The following is a 6,002-nucleotide window of genomic DNA, read 5'->3' on the forward strand; positions in this document are numbered from 1 at the left end:
GCTGGACATACATTGGACTTGGTTTTCTGTCAGGGATGGGAGGAAGGTGGCGGTGTCGAGGAGTTATCCATCTCTCCGTTGCCATGGACCGACCACTTCCTGGTCAGCTTTAGACTTACTGCGCCCCCTAACCTCCGCAGAGGTGGAGGACCTATTAAATTGGTCCGCCCCAGGAGGCTTATGGATCCGGAAGGATTCCTGACGGCTCTTGGGGATTTTCCCGCCACCGCGGTTGGTGATCCTGTTGATACCCTGGTCGCTCTCTGGAATGGGGAGATGACCAGGGCAATAGACACGATCGCTCCAGAACGTCCCCTCTCAAGTAGCCGATCTAAACCGGCCCCTTGGTTTACTGAGGAGCTGGCGGTGTTGAAGCGAAAGAAGAGGGAACTAGAGAGCGTGTGGCGTTCGGATCCGAGCGAGTCAAACCGAACACGGTTTGTGGCCTTTTTAAGGTCATATGCCGCGGCAATAAGAGCCGCTAAGAAAACTTTCTTCGCGGCCACTATTGCGTCTGCAAAGAACCGTCCGGCTGAACTGTTCCGAGTTGTCAGAGGCCTTTTGAAACCCACCACTCAGGATGGGTGCCCTGATGACTCGGCTGCTCGCTGTGAAGCTTTTGCTCGGTTCTTCGCAGACAAAGTCGCTTTGATCCGCTCTGGACTGGACGCCGCATTAACGGCAGTCTCTGAGGATGTAACACGAGCATCTGCTTGTCCGATTTTGATGGATTCATTTCAATTGGTTCAAACTGAGGATGTGGACAAGGTGCTTGGAGGAATGAGAGCTACCACATGCATCCTAGACCCCTGCCCATCCTGGCTTCTAAAGGAGGCCAGAGGGGGATTGGCCGAGTGGGTTAAGGTGGTGGTTAATGCCTCCCTTCGGGAAGGCATTTTTCCAGCCAGCTTAAAGCAAGCTGTGATAAAACAGCTGTTGAAGAAGCCATCACTGGACCCCACTCAATTGGTAAACTATCGGCCTGTTTCCAATCTTCCCTTTTTGGGCAAAGTCATGGAACGTGTGGTGGCCTCACAACTCCAGGCATTCTTGGTAGACACGGATTATCTAGATCCGGCACAGTCTGGCTTTAGGCCGGGACATGGTACCGAGACAGCCTTGGTCGCCTTAGTGGATGATCTCCGTCGGGAGCTCGACAGGGGGAGTGTGTCCCTGTTGGTGCTACTCGACCTCTCAGCGGCCTTCGATACCGTCGACCACGGTATCCTTCTGGGACGCCTCGCGGGAATGGGTCTCGGAGGTACTGCTCTGCAGTGGCTCCGGTCATTCCTCGAGGGTCGGTCTCAGAAGGTGTCACTGGGGGACTCCTGCTCTACCCCACAACCTTTGTCTTGTGGGGTTCCTCAGGGTTCAATACTGTCCCCCATGTTGTTTAACATCTACATGAAGCCGCTGGGTGAGATCATCCGGAGTTTCGGGGTGCGGTGTCATCTGTACGCAGATGATGTCCAACTCTGTCACTCCTTTCCACCTGCTACTAAGGAGGCTGTCGAAGTCCTGAACCGGTGCTTAGCCGCTGTGACGGTCTGGATGGGGGCGAACAAATTGAAATTGAATCCAGACAAGACAGAGGTGCTCCTGGTCAGTCGCAAGGCCGAACAGGGTATAGGGTTACAGCCTGTGTTAGACGGGGTCGCACTCCCCCTGAAGACACAGGTTCGCAGTTTGGGTGTGATCCTGGACTCATCGCTGAACCTGGAGCCCCAGGTTTCGGCGGTGACCAGGGGAGCATTCGCACAGTTAAGACTCGTGCGCCAACTGCGACCGTACCTTGGGAAGTCTGACTTGGCCACGGTAGTCCACGCTCTGGTTACATCCCGTCTTGATTACTGCAACGCTCTCTACGTGGGGTTGCCTTTGAAGACGGCCCGGAAGCTCCAACTAGTCCAACGGGCGGCAGCCATGGTATTAACAGGGGCTGGGCGCAGGGAGCACACAACTCCTCTGCTGTACCAGCTTCACTGGCTACCGATTAGCTACCGAGCCCAATTCAAAGTGCTGGTTTTGACCTTTAAAGCCCTAAACGGTTCTGGCCCTACATACCTATCCGAACGTATCTCGGCCTATCAGCCCACCAGGACCCTTAGATCTTCAGGAGAAGCCCTTCTCTCTATCCCACCTGCTTCACAGGTGCGGCTCGTGGGAACGAGAGATAGGGCCTTTTCTGTGGTGGCCCCCCGGCTTTGGAATGCCCTCCCTACTGAATTAAGGTCAGCCACTTCGCTAATGGCATTTAGGAAAAAACTAAAAACCTGGATGTTTGAGCAAGTCTTCAATTGACCTTCGTCGTGATGTTTTATCTGACCATGGATTAGCAATCAAGACAACGAATTGGATGACGATTTTAACTATGAGATGTCCCGATCTGTATTGGTGGCCCAATGCTGCGTATGTTTTTTTGTATGTATTCTTAATTTTAATTTTATATGCTTAAGTGAATTGTATATTTTAACATTGTATATTTTAACATGTTGTAAACCGCAATGAGTCGCCGCATAGGCTGAGATATTAGCGGTATACAAGCATACCAAATAAATAAATAAAATAAATATTATTATTATTATTATTATTATTCTGTGCTGTCTCCCCAAGTGGACTCAGAGGAGATTACAGAATACAAACATGGCAAACATTCAGTGCCATTATACAATTAACAAGATAGACAGTACATAAACAGAGGCAAGGCTACACTGCCATATAATCCAGTTCAAATCAAATAATCGGAGATTAAATAATCTGGCAGTGCAACAGGAGCCCCGGTCTTCCTTTCTCTGCTTCAGGTTAGAAGAACCACCCATAGCATGGGAATTCCATGTGCCAAGGAAACTGTCTCTCCATGAGATCCAGTCCATTCCTTGAAATCTCACATTTCTTACAGGCAAACAGGCTTGATGCCTTCCTGCTTTAATGGAAGCACGATAAAATCAAAACAAAGTGGATGGATTTTCTCTTGTCATTTTTATCGCCATACTAGGAAACGTGTGCACTGCTGAATTTCTCCAAATTAGTCTGCTTTTTGAGAAAGATATACAAACAGAAAGGGGGGCTGGAAAGCAAGGATTAGAAAAATAGAGGTATTTCAGAAAATTTGGTGAATACATACATTCACCAAATTTATATATTCATGTATTATGTATTTTTGCTTCTTGGGCTTGTGGATAGCCCAAGAACCAAAACTGATACAGTGCAGGCTACTCTGTAATCAATTTAGGATTAAGGTAAAGGTTTTCCTCTGACATTAAGTCATGTCCGGCTCTGGGGGTTGGTGCTCATCTCAGTTTCTAAGCCGAAGAGCCATCGTTGGCCGTAGACATTTCCAAGGTCATGTGGCCAGCATGAATGCACAGAGCCCCATTACCTTCCCACTGGAGTGGTACCAATTGATCTACTCACATTTGCAAGTTTTCAAACTGCTAGGTTGGCAGAAGCTGGGGCTAACAGCGGGAGCTCACCGTGCTCCCCTGATTCGAACCTGCAACCTTTCAGTTAGCAAGTTCAACAGCTCAGCGATTTAACCCACTGCACCAGAGGGGGTCCTTATTAAATTTACTAATCACTTAAAAATTCAAAACATTGGAGGGCAATTTCAGCTTTGTTCAGGAAAAGAGCATAAGTGAAATTAGTATATAATTCCTTTCAAAGGATCCCTGAAATAATTACTTTTGGAATACAATTTGTTGGACCCACCAGACAATACAGTGTCACCTACTAGTCACCCTGGCTGGGAAATATGGGAGGAAATAGTGCAGAAAAGCTAATTTCTAACACTGCAATTTTCATTAAAAGTACACTGCTCCAAAGCTTCAAAGGGGAAAACGATACAGGTAATTCTTCATTAACCTCAGTTCAAAAAGCTGTATAGAAGAGTTGACATCCTCCTCAGTCACCTAAACCTCTGATCTGATCAGCACCAATCCCTCCTGCAGACAAATAGATACATCACTGTTCACAATAAATTATTTTCGTTTTATTTTAGAGCGTATATACTATTTCCCCAAGGAAAATCTCCAGAATGACAACTAAATTTATATCAAATTAAATTGAATTCTCCAAGATTTAAAAACAAGCAAAAAAGAGAACTGTTTATAAGAAAAACTTCCAACTAAACAAAAGAACAACATACCAATTCTCTGTGGTTTTTTTCAGCAGTCTTCTGAACTTCCTCAAATGCTCTTCCTTACTATTTCTTTTGTTACCCTGTGAAAGCCAGCTTTTTTATTTCCTGCTTTTTGCCTTTTCTCTGTTTTATTTCCTTTCCTTTCACCATCCTCCAATCCAGCCAGGAAAAATGTTGTTTTTATTGGTTGTTGCTGATCTCACAAATAGTTCATGCTATGATGATAGGAGACCCAATGCCAGGAAAACGGGGTCAAAGAATCAGTAAATAGTCGGATGTGTGCCAATGAAGGAAACCAGATGCAGAGAAAGAAAATGGAAGGTTTCACTAATGAGTGTTTTCATTAATGTTGTTTTGCACTCCCCTTCACCTAGGGAATATAACATAGGAAGTTGCCTTATACCCAGTTGGACCATTGGACCATTTAGTTCAGTGTTTCTCAACCTTCCTCATGCCACGACCCATTAATACAGTTCCTCATGATGTGGTGACCCCAAACCATAACATTATTTTCGTTGCTACTTCACAAGTGTCATTTTGCTACTGTTCTGAATCGTAATGTAAATATCTGATATGCAGGATGTATTTTCATTCACTGGATGAAATTTGGGACAAATACACAATACGCCCAAATTGGAATACTGGTTAGGTTGGGATGGGTGGGGTGGGGATTGATTTTGTCATTTGGAAGTTGTAGTTGCTGGGATTTATTGTAACCTATAATGAAAGAGCATTCTGAACTCTGGGATTTATAGATATATTAAGTTATTCTCAACTCCATCAACTATGGAATTGAACCAAATTTGGCACAGAGAACCCCCATGACCAATAGAAAATACTGGAAAGATTTGGTGGGCATTGACCTTGAGTTTTGGATTTATAGTTCATCTACATCCAGAGAGCACTGTGGCCTCAAACAAAGGTGAATCTGGAACAAACTTGGCATGGATACTCAGTATGCCCAAATGTGAACACTGATGGAGTTTGGGAGGAAATAGACCTTGACATTTGGGAATTGTAGTTACTGGGATTTATAGTTCACCCACAATCAAAGAGCATTCTGAACCCCACCAATGATAGAATTGGGACAAACTTCTCACAAATAACCTCCATGACCAATGGAAAATACCGTGTTTCCTGATGGTCTTTGGCAACCCCTCGGACACCCCCCTCGTGATCCACCTCTCAGGGGTCCTAACCCTCAGGTTGAGAAACACTGATTTAGTTCAATGCTATCTACAGCTGATGTTGAAAGCTGGACCTAAACCTTGTACTTTGTTATAACTAATGAGGACTTTAATGGGTATATGGTAAGTTAACCCTTATAAAAGTTCCTATGATTCATTGGATCTATTCTAATTGGGATTAAACATCAAATTTACACTCTGGCATCCTCTTGAATTGCCAGCATAGTGTAGTGGGCGATCATTCTGGAAACCAGGATACAAATCCACTGTGTAATTTATCTTAGGGAACTGAATCTGTGAGTGTATAGATTTATTTGCAAAGTTTATTTAACCCTTTCAGTTACATTTTTTCTCTTCCCGCAATTGAATCATTCCCCAGAAATGCTCTTATCCCCATTCCGGTAAAGGACATTAATGATTTCCTTATAAGGACTGTCACAATTTGGGGCTGAGGTGGAAAACAACTTAGGGAAGAGTTAATGCAACCTAATGTAAAGTTACCCACCAATGATCTTATCAAATGTGGACATAATACATACCCCTCCAAAGGTTTAAACTTTAATTTGAAGTCATAAGCCTTGGGACATAAAATTATGGCTTTCCCATCTTAAACCTGGAAAATGGAGTGAGAGGAGACCGACAGATCTCTTTGGAACACTTCAATATTGTTTGTGTAT

General features: G+C 44.7%; 1 protein-coding gene across 1 annotated transcript in view; it reads right to left on the minus strand.

Moving 5' to 3' along the window:
* Positions 1-4,500, minus strand: part of OSMR (oncostatin M receptor) — a 40,059-nt gene extending 35,559 nt beyond the window's left edge. Inside the window, exon 1 of the mRNA XM_060761413.2 lies at positions 4,145-4,500. The gene's annotated coding sequence lies outside the window, so the exon portion shown is untranslated. The remainder of the gene's footprint in view (positions 1-4,144) is intronic.
* Between the last annotated feature and the right edge of the window lie 1,502 nt (positions 4,501-6,002).

Source organism: Anolis sagrei, chromosome 2 (genome assembly GCF_037176765.1).
Source record: "Anolis sagrei isolate rAnoSag1 chromosome 2, rAnoSag1.mat, whole genome shotgun sequence".
Taxonomy (NCBI): Eukaryota; Metazoa; Chordata; class Lepidosauria; order Squamata; family Dactyloidae; genus Anolis; species Anolis sagrei.